The sequence below is a fragment of the Triticum aestivum genome, chromosome 4D (assembly GCF_018294505.1).
Source record: "Triticum aestivum cultivar Chinese Spring chromosome 4D, IWGSC CS RefSeq v2.1, whole genome shotgun sequence".
NCBI classification, from domain to species: Eukaryota; Viridiplantae; Streptophyta; class Magnoliopsida; order Poales; family Poaceae; genus Triticum; species Triticum aestivum.
The window spans coordinates 317952021-317964605 of NC_057805.1; positions in this window are offsets into that span (position 1 = coordinate 317952021).

Consider the following 12585-nt stretch of genomic DNA (forward strand, 5'->3'; position numbering starts at 1 on the left):
ACACGCACTCCTCGCTCGAAATTGCTCATGCCCACTATCGGTGTCAAAACCGGCGGATCTCGGGTAGGGGGTCCCGAACTGTGCGTCTAAGGTCGATGGTAACAGGAGATAGGGGACACGATATTACCCAGGTTCGGGCCCTCTCTATGGAGGTAATACCCTACTTCCTGCTTGATTGATCTTGATGAATATGAGTATTATAGGAGTTGATCTACCACGAGATCGTAATGGCTAAAACCCTAGAAGTCTAGCTGGTATGGTTATCCTCATCCTTACGGACTAAGCCCTCCAGTTTATATAGACACCAGGGGACTAGGGTTGTACAAAGTCGGTTACAGAGAAAGGAATCTTCATATCTGGACGCCCAGCTTGCCTTCCACACCAAGGAGAGTCCCATTCGGACACGGGAGAGAGTCTTTGGTCTTTGTATCTTCAGAGCCCATCAGTCCGGCCCATGCTACATAGTCCGGACGCTCGAGGACCCCTTAATCCAGGACTCCCTTAGTAGCCCCTGAACCAGGCTTCAATGACGAGGTGTCCGGCGTGCTGATTGTCTTCAGCATTGCAAGGCGGGTTCCTTCTCCGAATACTCCAAAACAGTCTTTGAACACAACGAACATGTCCGGTTCTGCAAAATAGGTACCACACACAACCGCAGAGAGTATAATATTTCACAAGTCCAATCTGCTGACAACTTTTTGCAGCGTGACATCATGTCACCACCCGGTTATTATTTTGAACCATTTTTTGGCCCATCGCTCCACGTTTCGAGACGCGGTTTTATTGGCATGTCTTGTCGAAGTAGAGATCGTGTCCCCTTATTGCGGGATTCTCATCAATACGGGCGTGGGTAACTCAACCGTTCCATTGGCATGATTCCTTAGGAATAGGCAGGTTTCAAGGCTTAGGAGGAGGCGTTCGATATCCATCGCCTTTATAAAGGGGTTAAGACCCGTCTTGCTCCTTCACGCAACCCTTTCCTCAACCTCTCCAACCTTGAGTTCCAGCACCCAAGGTTCAATTTAATTGCTTCAAGCTTCCCAGTTATGCCCGGACCCAGCGCTCAAGGCCAGTGGGTGGCTTCCTCTGTCACAGAGGAGGATATCGCGAAGCTCCGGGCGGCCAGATACCTGACCGCGGAAATCCCCCACAGACTTCCTGCTCAAGGGCAGGTTATTCCTACTCCCAGATCTAGCGAGAGGGTAGTATTCATCTCCCACTTCCTCCGAGGGCTAGGGTTCGCTCTTCACCCCTTTGTTCGAGGGCTCATGTTATATTACGGGCTAGATTTTCACGATCTACCTCCGGACTCCTTTCTTCACATATCGGCGTTCATTATCATGTGCGAGGCCTTCCTCCGTATTCCCCCACACTTTGGCTTGTGGCTCAAGACCTTTAATGTGAAGCCGAATGTAGTTGATGGGAAACATGCGGAGTGCGGTGGTGCTACAGTGAGCAAACTCACCAACGCTCCTTGGCTAAAAGGATCTTTCACAGAATCTTCCAACTTATGGCAGCGGGAGTGGTTTTACATCACTGAACCCCGTGGTACCAAGTGGGCAGCCACACCTGCGTTCCGATCTGGCCCTCCAATTCAGCTCACATCATGGATCAATAAGGGATTGGACTGGGGATCAATCGACGAAGTGCAGACTCTACAGAGCCGCATCCGAAGTCTCCTTGAGAAGGACACCGATCTCATCGACGTGATTCAAGTAATGTTAGTCCGCCGGGTCCTCCCGTGCCAGTGGCGGCCCCTCTGTATCTGGGAGTTTAATCCGGAAGGATCACGAGCCCTTCAGCACTTCTTCGGCGCGACACACAGAGGAATGTGGAAGTTATTCTTCGGGACACGAAAACAGTGGCCGGACACCACCGAGGACATCGGCCTCGACTGCAACCATCCGGATAACTCGGTAAGCACTTAACTCCTGAATACAGCTTAGTTAAATATCCCGCGATAAGATACTGAGGAAACCATCTTCTCCCAGGGCTGGATAAAGAAGGCGGAGCAAATTAGGTGTTCGACCCCTCTTCCCGAGGACTCGGCTAGTCCTGTGCTAACAAGGATGCTGGTCCCGGCACCATACCAGGTGCCTGTGAAAGAGGACAATGAGGAGAGCATGAAGGCCAAAGGTAGCCTCCATTCTGAAGGTACACCAAACACTGTGTCCAGGGAGATTAAGGCTCCCTCTTCCGAAGACAAAAGAGAAGGAGAAGCTGACATCCTTTCTCCCCATGGTAAGAAAAGGGCCGCCTCCGAAAGTTGGGAGGTAAAGGCTCCTAAGCGAGGTAAGACGCCCCTGTCAGGCGGTTCGGGCTCGGAAGGCGACGTTGTCGCACAATTCCTCCGCAAGGACAAGCCTTTAGCTAAATCGTAAGTGAACAAGGGTGTTTTAAACATATCCCGTTCCTTTTCCTGTTACAAGGGTAACATCTGGAATATATGTTTTGCAGTCCGGCACACAGTCTTCCTCAACAATCCTCTTCCTCGGGGGATCTTCTTCCGGAGATGATGGAAAGCGAGACGCCTCCACAGGCTTCCTCTCCCAATAGGGCGGATGTCTTCGAGGTGTCGTCGCGGAGGATCTCTCCCGATCAACAGAGGATAATGAAGACAATGCCCCACGGTGAAACTTCGGCCGCCCAGGGTCCGGGGTGTGCGGTCCCTAAGGGGACCAACAGTAAAGGCCCCGGACTATCCGGTTTACACCCGGAGATGACTCTAAGGTCGAGCAAACATATCTTTTCAAAGGGAGTCCGTACTCCCACAGCTGCTTCCAGGAATCCGGAGGCGCCGGATACACTAATGGACATGTTGCGATATTCGTCCGTCTCAGAGGAACATCGTACCTTGATGGGTACGGTGGTTGAGAGGATTCTGTCCACGAAAAGCGGATTGAATGAAGCCTTCATGGGCCTGCTAAGAGGCTTCAAGGTACGCAATGTTTTCCGATTGTGCTCCATACGCAAAATGCACCCGTGTATAGATAGTAGCCCCTGAGACTCTGGTTGGCGTCCAAAGGGAGGCAATTAGAGGATCAAAAAAGATAGGCCCAGGAAATAATCTAATTAATTGAAACACAGGCTGTTGCCTCCATGAACGATTGCGCACGCTACAGAGGTTGCAGGTCTGAAGCAAAAACTTTATGTGGCGGATGGCAACATCACGCTTATTAACAGGTGGCTCGACGAGGCGCAAGGTATGTTTTGGGGCGGTCAGTGTATGTATGTATAATAACATAAGCACGAAGCTAGAATTATATACTGAGACATGCGTAACTGCAGATAGTGCTACCGCGGTGGAGACCCTTCGGGCTGAACTGCCCGAGCCAAGGAGCAAGCCCGGATGAGTAATGTGGTTGCCAAGAAGGCAGCTGATGAGTTAAAAGCCGAACAGGCTGCTCAGCGCCAGTGTGAGGAGAGAATGTCAGCTATGGCGCGCGAGCTAAAGGAAGCCACTGTCCGGTGCGAATTCCTCGAGAGGGATAACAAAGCCAAAGCGGCCGATCTCGACAAGGCCTTACAAGAGGCGAGAGAAGCACGATCCGAGTCTAGAGCGGCTCGGGAGGAGATCCGGCAAGCTGGGGAGATAGCGGCCGGTAAGCCTTTCTTATTACAGACTAAATTCGGCGATCCAAAGTATTCCCCACTTAATCAAATGTGGATCTCTCCAGACGCATTCTTGGACTTGCCGAAGAGCGCCTCTGATGCGGTGCAATTTTATGAAGCGCAAGAAGGGTATGCAACGGGGAAGCTTTTCTAGTCACAATTCGGCACGCCAAAGCGCCCGCTGTTGCTGAATGAACAGATGGCCTAGTGGGCCGAGCTCCACGAGATATCCGGTTCTGCCATGAAGGACATCGTGGTCCGGCTGTGGCCGACTGAGCCAATTCCGAATAGCTATCTCAGTTTGGTGCAGCGACTAGTGGATGTGATGCCGCATATCGACGCCGTAAAGCGATCAGCGTGCATTGAAGGTGCACGGATGGCCTTTGATCGTGTCAAGACATACTGGGCGATATGAAGGCCACCGATATTGCAGTGAAGAGTCCACCCGGCGGCAAGGACAAACACACGCCGGAGCATTATTTTGAAGATGTCCTAGAGGGCGCCCGCTTAATAGAGGTTCAGTGCTCAAAGGATATGGTCTTTGAGTGAATGTGACGAAATTGTAAAAACAATATTTTAATATTTTAAGGCTATGCCTAAAAGTTTTGGCTCCTCCTGTGTGGCCGTTTTTGTATAATCTGAAAGTTTCCCAGTCGTTGGCTTCAGCCCCCTCGCATGAAATACGGGGGGCGTTCGGAAAAGCACTTGATCACTCTTGACCGAACGTCTTGGTCCGTGAAGGAGGTGTCAATGCGGCGAACTAGGCAATCGTACTATAGGGCTTTAACACTTTCACTTAGCCATAGGAGTTTGACGGTGGGTCTACGATATAGCCCCTGGTATGTACGCAGTTATCCGAATACGGTGCGTTACCTAGGTGACCTGAAGAATGGTCCTTCGTGTAATAAGGAAGGAATCACGAAAGATTTTGATAAGTCATTGAGTGGTTGACCAGCGCTCGCTGCATCATGACAGTCAGTTTTCGGCTTTTTCTACTAAGGTGCTCATCCAGATAAACCAGGACACAATCGTAGTAGTTCTCCCTTTACTACCCTAGCCGATAGAGCGGAACGTAAGGTAGTAAGCACAGGAGCCGGGCAACCCAACTATTGACCAAAGACATGATTCGGAGCTGATGCATATAAGGCCAAACACATGATGCCGAAGTGTGCTATAAAGCTGTTCGGACGTGCTGGCAATTCTTTTGTTCCCATATTGAGCCCCTGGCAATTTATGCCGAGGTGCGTGTGTGAAACAACCGAAGAAGCAAAGTTCAGTTCTTTAGAAAAAACGAATACTGAATATGGATTATGTTCACTAGAGCCTGATTGATATGTCAATTGCCAATTTACAGATAAGAACGCCACAACTCAGGCTATTTGACATGCCGGTGGTCGAAGGCTGAGGGAGAAGGCACCTTACAGGCTCGAAATATACAGTGCGGTCTACGAAAAATTATTTGGACCTCCTGTCGCACGTCTGCGCCGCCTTGCCCCGATGAAAGGACTCCTTAACGGGAATAGCCTTTGGGTAAGTGTACGAAGCCGAACTCCGAAAGAGTCCGTGAGATGACCAGTCTTTGAGCCACCTGTAGTAAAAGATAAAAAATAGTTAGAAAAGAAAAGGAGGCTATGGGAGTGCTTGTAGGCCTGTCCGTATTGTTCCTCCGCCGATGACCAGGTTATTTTAAGTACATAATTATATTCGCACGGTACAAACTTCGCGGGTATATGAGGCGAATGACGGAGGCCGAACTGCTAATCCAGCTCTGAAATTAATCGGTCCCATTTAATAGAGACCGGCGGCTTAATGGCCGATGAGATATGCGGTTTGATGAGGCCGCTTTGTACTTCAGCTGTAGTAGCCGTAGTGTGACCCTCTGTACGGAGGGAGTGTTCCACGTTTCCATTTATTGGCGTGGATCGGGCATCTTAAGTTTTGCGCGGGCATAGAGTGGGACCGCATTAAAACTAGCGAAAGCGGTACACCCCAGAAGTGCATGGTAGCTACTGCGGATCGGGACAATATCAAAGGTCAAGCCTTCGCTTCGGAAGTTGTTCGGCGAACCAAAAATGACTTCCAATGTGATGGAGCCCGTGCAGTGAGCTTCTACGCCGGGTACTGCTCCCTTGAGGGTAGTTGTGGTGGGCTTGATTCTTGAAGGATTGATGCCCATTTTGCAGACAGTGTCTTGGTAGAGTAGATTAAGGCTACTGCCGCTGTCCATAAGGACTTTCGTGAGATGGAACCCATCGATAATTGGATCGATGATCAGAGCTGCCGAACCTTCAGGACGGATATGGCTAAATTTTGGGGGGACCGGCTCTATGGCGTATGCGTCCCGTAGTACGTGCCTGCGCGCCCCTATAGGGGTGTGCGTCACGTATACCATGTTTACGGTTTTCACTTCGCGGGGAAATTGTTTCTGACCCCCGGTATTCGGCTGGCGAGTCTCTTCGTCATCGCTGTCACTAGGCGGCCCCTTCCCCTTGTGTTCGGCACTAAGCTTGCCGGCTTGTTTGAAGACCCAACAGCTTTTGTTGGTGTGAGTAGCTGGTGTATCGGGGGTGCCATGAATCTGGCAGGGCCGATCCAGTATCTTGTCTAGATTGGATGGTCCGTCTCTATTTGCCATGAATGGCTTTTTCCGTTGACTGGGTTGGGAGGCGCTGAATCTGGCGTTGACCGCCGTGTCTTGCGTTCTTTCATTGCGACGCTTGTGTTTATTGCGTCGTGGCTTGCCATTGCCGTCTCGGACTTCGGAAGTGCCTGGATCGCTGGCACTGTTGCTTCTACGAGCGAGCCAGCTGTCTTCTCCCGCACAAAAGCGGGTCATTAGAGCGGTAAGGGCTGCCATGGATTTTGGTTTTTCTTGACCGAGGTGGCGGGCGAGCCACTCATCCCAGACGCTGTGTTTGAAGGCCGCGAGGGCTTCGGCGTCCGGACAATCGACAATTTGGTTCTTTTTAATTAAGAACCTAGTTCAGAGCTTCCTGACTGACTCTCCAGGCTGCTGGATGATGTGACTTAAGTCATCGACATCTGGTGGCCGGACATATGTACCTTGGAAGTTATCATGAAAGGCGTCTTCCAGGTCTTCCCAGCTGCCAACGGAGTTCTCTGGAAGGCTGTTTAGCCAGTGCCACGCTGGTCCCTTTAGTTTTAGTGGGAGGTATTTGATGGCATGGAGATCATCACCGCGGGCCATGTGGATATGGAGAAGAAAGTCTTCAATCCATACCACAGGATCTGTTGTTCCATCGTATGGTTCGATATTCGTGGGTTTAAACCCTTCTGGGAATTCGTGCTCCATTACCTTGTCAGTGAAGCAAAGTGGGTGTGCGGCGCCTCTATATCGGGCCACGTCGCGACGTAGCTCGGATGGAGTCCGTCTGCGGTTCTCGGCCCGGGCGTGATTATGATTGTTTCGTCCAGCTAGGTAGCCGTTGTCGCGTGTCGGGGCACGCCCCCGTGATCCATAGATCGATCTGTTCTGTCCTTCTCTACTATCCAAGTTCTGCCGCAGGTCATATGTATGTCCCCGAGCTGTTTTACCTCTGCCTTTTCGGTGAGGTAGGACGGGCTAGTGTTCGGCTTGAGGTGTCGCTTTATCCCGGCCACGTGGTGGTCGGTCGGCCGCATTACGCGCTGATGGTACGGGCTCCAAGGCCTCATCATCGAATTGGGGTAACAATTTGCGCTTCGAGTAACTTTTAGTTGGGCGATCGAGGCCATATTCCTCGGCTGCCAGGACATTAGTCCATCTGCCATTGAGCAAGTCTTGATCAGCTTGAAGCTGCTGCTGCTTCTTTTTCAGGCTCCTCGCAGTGGCTATTAGCCAGCGCTTAAAGCGCTCCTGCTCGAGAGGTTCCTCAGGCACGATGAAATCCTCGTTGTCAAGGCTCACCTCATCCTCGGAGAGTGGAAGATAATTACTGTCCTCCGAGTCTTTATTTACGGCCTGTTCATCAGGGCTGACTTGCCCGTCCTGCCGTTCGTCCTGTTCGGTGGTTGGTTCAACGGGGTATTCCTTGTCTTCGGCGTCGTCCGGAGTATTGTTTTCTCTCGTGCCGGTATCGCTATCTTTTCCACAGCATGAGTTAGAGTAGCGCCGCTGACATCGTTGTTTTGGCTGTATCTCAGGAGGTTTATCCTCGACTGGATCCTTGTTATCGCCATTGTTCTCTTTAGGTGTATCCATCATGTACACGTCATACGAAGAAGTGGCCGTCCAGCGCCCGGTAAACGACGGGTTTTGGCCCTGCTCCTCTTCGGCATCGTTGTCCATACCGTCAATGTCTTCGGAGTCGTAATCGAGCATGTCGGTTAAGTCTTCGACAGTGGCTATGAAGTGGGCGGTGGGTGGGAAGCGAAATTCTCCGTCATCAGCCTCCAGTTCAAACCGGATATAATTCGGTTGTGAGTACCCCGCTAAGGAGAGTGTTTTTAATGAGTTTAGCACGTCGCCTAAAGGCGAGTGCCGGAAGATGTCCGCAGAGCTGAATTCGACGATCGATGCCTGATCAAGCTCGACGTACGCGGACGCACATGGTTTGGAACCTGTAGCCGGAAACGAGTCCGAGGTTCCAGTGACACAGATTCTACCCGAGGCAGGGTCTGTGTGCGGCTCCGACGCCACTGAGTCTGCGGCTTCCGTGGCGGGGTTGAGCTTCCCATCCTCGGATGGCGCGATCTGCTCCGGATCTAGGGCCAGAGCAGTTATAGGCACTATCTCCTGGGTATGATCCGATGACAGATTTAAGTCATGTTCATCGCGGTGAAAGGGAGTGGCTGCCGTGGTCTCAAATCCGTCGAAGATCAAGTCTCCGCGGATATCAGTGACGTAGTTCAAGCTTCCAAATCTGACCTGATGGCCAGGGGCGTAGCTGTCGATCTGCTCTAGCTGGCCAAGCGAGTTGGCCCGCAGTGCGAAGCCGCCGAATACGAAGATATGTCCGGGGAGGAAGACCTACCCCTGGACAGCATTGCTGTAGATGATTGAAGGAGCCATCGAACCTTTTGGTGATGACGCAGCGGAACTCTCAATGAAAGCACCAATGTCGGTGTCAAAACCGGCGGATCTCGGGTAGGGGGTCCCGAACTGTGCGTCTAAGGTCGATGGTAACAGGAGACAGGGGACACGATGTTTACCAAGGTTCGGGCCCTCTCTATGGAGGTAATACCCTACTTCCTGCTTGATTGATCTTGATGAATATGAGTATTACAAGAGTTGATCTACCACGAGATCGTAATGGCTAAAACCCTAGAAGTCTAGCTGGTATGGTTATCCTCGTCCTTACGGACTAAGCCCTCCAGTTTATATAGACATCGGGGGGGACTAGGGTTGTACAAAGTCGGTTATAGAGAAAGGAATCTTCATATCTGGACGCCCAGCTTGCCTTCCACACCAAGGAGAGTCCCATCCGGACACGGGAGAGAGTCTTCGGTCTTTGTATCTTCACAGCCCATCAGTCCGGCCCATGCTACATAGTCCGGACGCCCGAGGACCCCTTAATCCAGGACTCCCTCACCCACTATTTCAAAACACGTCATGCTCGCCCGAAATCGCTCGCGCCCACTATTTGGGAGAAGCAAAGTTACCCTACTATCCCCGACCCTCAAGACACAGACCCAAGCCCAGAAGCCAAAAGGCAGGGGTAGAACTGTAACTTCCCCCACATTTCAGACAAATGCGTTCGTAAGACATGGTTCCCCCTCCCAATTTCCCATTCATACAGCATGGGCGCCAAATCACCTTCTCCCCAGCCGCGAAACCTCAGCCCCTCCTCCATGGCGCCCCCACCGCACCAAATTCACCGCCGCCCTCCTCCCCAATGCTGGAACCGCTATCTATTTGCCATTGTGCACTGGGTCGTGTGCCTCTGCTACTTCCTGAGCTTGCGTTGGTTTTTTCCTTGAAGGGGAAAGTGTGATGCAGCAAAGTAGAGATAAGTATTTCCCTCAGTTTAAGAACCATGGTATCAATCCAGTAGGAGATAACGCACAAGTCACCGAATACCTGCACAAACAAACAACAACTTGCACCCAACGCAATAAAGGGTTGTTAGTCCCTTCACGGTTACTTGCAAAAGTGATATCTAATAGAGATAGATAAACGGTAAAGTAAATATTTTTGGTATTTTTGGTTTATAGACCGGAAAGTAAAAGATTGCAAAAAGAGTAAATTGGAAACTAAAATTATAGATCAAAAACTTATATGATGGAAATAGAACTTGTATGATGGAAAATAGACCCGGGGGCCATAGGTTTCACTAGAGGCTTCTCTCAAGATAGTAAATAATACAGTGGGTGAACAAATTACTGCCGGGCAATTGATAGAAAATTGCAAAGTTATGACGATATCTAAGGCAATGATCATGAATATAGGCATCACGTCCATGTCAAGTAGACTGAAACGATTCTGCATCTACTACTATTACTCCACACATCGACCGCTATCCAGCATGCATCTAGAGTATTAAGTTCATAAAGAACGGAGTAACGCATTAAGCAAGATGACATGATGTATAGGAATTAACTCAAACAATATGATGAAAACCCCACCATTTTATCGTCGATGGCAACAATACAATTGGTGCCTTGCTGCCCCTACTGTCACTGGGAAAGGACACCGCAAGATTGAACCCAAAGCTAAGCACTTCTCCCATTGCAAGAAAAACCAATCTAGTTGGCCAAACCAAACCAATAGTTCGAAGAGAATTACAAAGATATCAAATCATGCATAGAAGAATTCAGAGGAGATTCAAATAATATTCATAGATAAGCTGATCATAAATCAACAATTCATCGGATCTCGACAAACACACCGCAAAAGAGTATTACATCGAATAGATCTCCAAGAACATCGAGGAGAACATAGTATTGAGAATCAAAGAGAGAGAAGAAGCCATCTAGCTACTAGCTATGGACTCATAGGTCTGAGATAAACTACTCACGCTTCATCGGAAGGGTAATAGAGTTGATGTAGAAGCCCTCCGTGATCGAATCCCCCTCCGGCAGGATGCAGGAAAAGGCCCCTAGATGGGATCTCACGGGTATAGAAGGTTGCGGCGGCAGAAAAGTGTTTTCGTGGATGCCTCTGGTGGTTTGGGGATATAAGAGTATATATAGGTGAAAGAATTAGGCCAGGAGGTGCACGAGGGGCCCACAAGGGTGGGGGCGCGCCCTACCCCCCTGGGCGTGCCCTCCGTCCTTGTGGCCGCCTCGTGGCTCTTCTGACTTCATCTCCAAGTCTCCTGGTTGTTTTCTGGTCCAAGAAAAATCATCGCGAAGGTTTTATTTTGTTGGGACTCCGTTTGGTATTCCTTTTCTGCATCACAAACAAGGAAAAAATAAAAACTGGAACTGGGCTCTAGGTTAATAGGTTAGCCCCAAAAGTAATATAAAATAGCATATTAATGCATATAGAACATCCAAAATAGATAATATAATAGCATGGAACAATAAAAAATTATAGATACATTGGAGACGTATCAAGCATCCCCTAGCTTAATTCCTGCTCGTCCTCGAGTAGGTAAATGATAAAAATAGAATTTTTGATGTGGAATGCTACCTAACATATTTATCCATGTAATACTTCTTTATTATGGCATGAATGTTCAGATCCGTATGATTCAATACAAAAGTTTAATATTGACATGTTACTATGATCAAGAGTGACATGTATAAAAAAAGATGAAGGTGGCTTTGCCACAAATACGATGTCAACTACATGATCATGCAAAGCAATATGACAATGATGATGTGTGTCATATTGAACGGAACGGTGGAAAGTTAGATGGCAATATATCTCAGAATGGCTATGGAAATGCCATAATATGTAGGTATGGTGGCTGTTTTGAGGAAGGTATATGGTGGGTTTATGGTACCGGCGAAAGTTGCGCGGCACAAGAGAGGCTAGCAATGGTGGAAGGGTGAGAGTGCGTATAATCCATGGACTCAACATTAGTCATAAAGAACTCACATACTTATTGCAAAAATCTATTAGTCATCAAAACAAAGTACTTTGCGCATGATCATAGGGGATAGATTGGTAGGAAAATACCATCGCTCGTCCCCGACCGCCACTCATAAGGAAGACAATCAAAAAATATTTCATGCTCCAACTTCGTTACATAAGGGTTCACCATATGTGCATGCTACGGGACTCACAAACCTCAACACAAGTATTTCTCAAATTCACAACTACTCACTAGCATGACTCTAATATCACCATAATTGTATCTCAAAACAATCATAAGGAATCAAACTTCTCATAGTATTCAATGCACTTTATATGAAAGTTTTTATTATCTCCCTCTTGGATGCCTATCATATTAGGACTAAATTTATAACCAAAGCAAATTACCATGTTGTTTAAAGACTCTCAACATAATATAAGTGAAGCATGAGAGTTCAACAATTTATATAAAATAAAACCACCGCCGTGCTCTAAAAAGATATAAGTGAAGCACTAGAGCAAAATTGCCTTAGCTTGAAAGATATGAGTGAAGCACATAGAGTATTCTAATAAATCACGATTCATGGGTGTCTCTCCCAAAAGATGTGTACATCAAGGATGATTGTGGCAAACTAAAAAGCAAAGACTCAAATGATACAAGACGCTCCAAGCAACACACATATCATGTGGTGAATAAAAATATAGCCTCAAGTAAAGTTACCGATAGACGAAGACGAAGAGGGGATGCCTTCCGGGGCATCCCCAAGCTTAGACTCTTGGTTGTCCTTGAATATTACCTTGGGGTTCCTTGGGCATACCCAAGCTTAGGCTCTTGCCACTCCTTGTTCCATAGTCCATCAAATCCTTAGCTAAAACTTGAAAACTTCACAACACAAAACTCAATAGAAAATCCCATAAGCTCCGTTAGTATAAGAAAATAAATCACCACTTTTGGTATTGTTTTGAACTCATTCTTTATTTATATTGGTGTAATATCTACTGTATTCCAACTT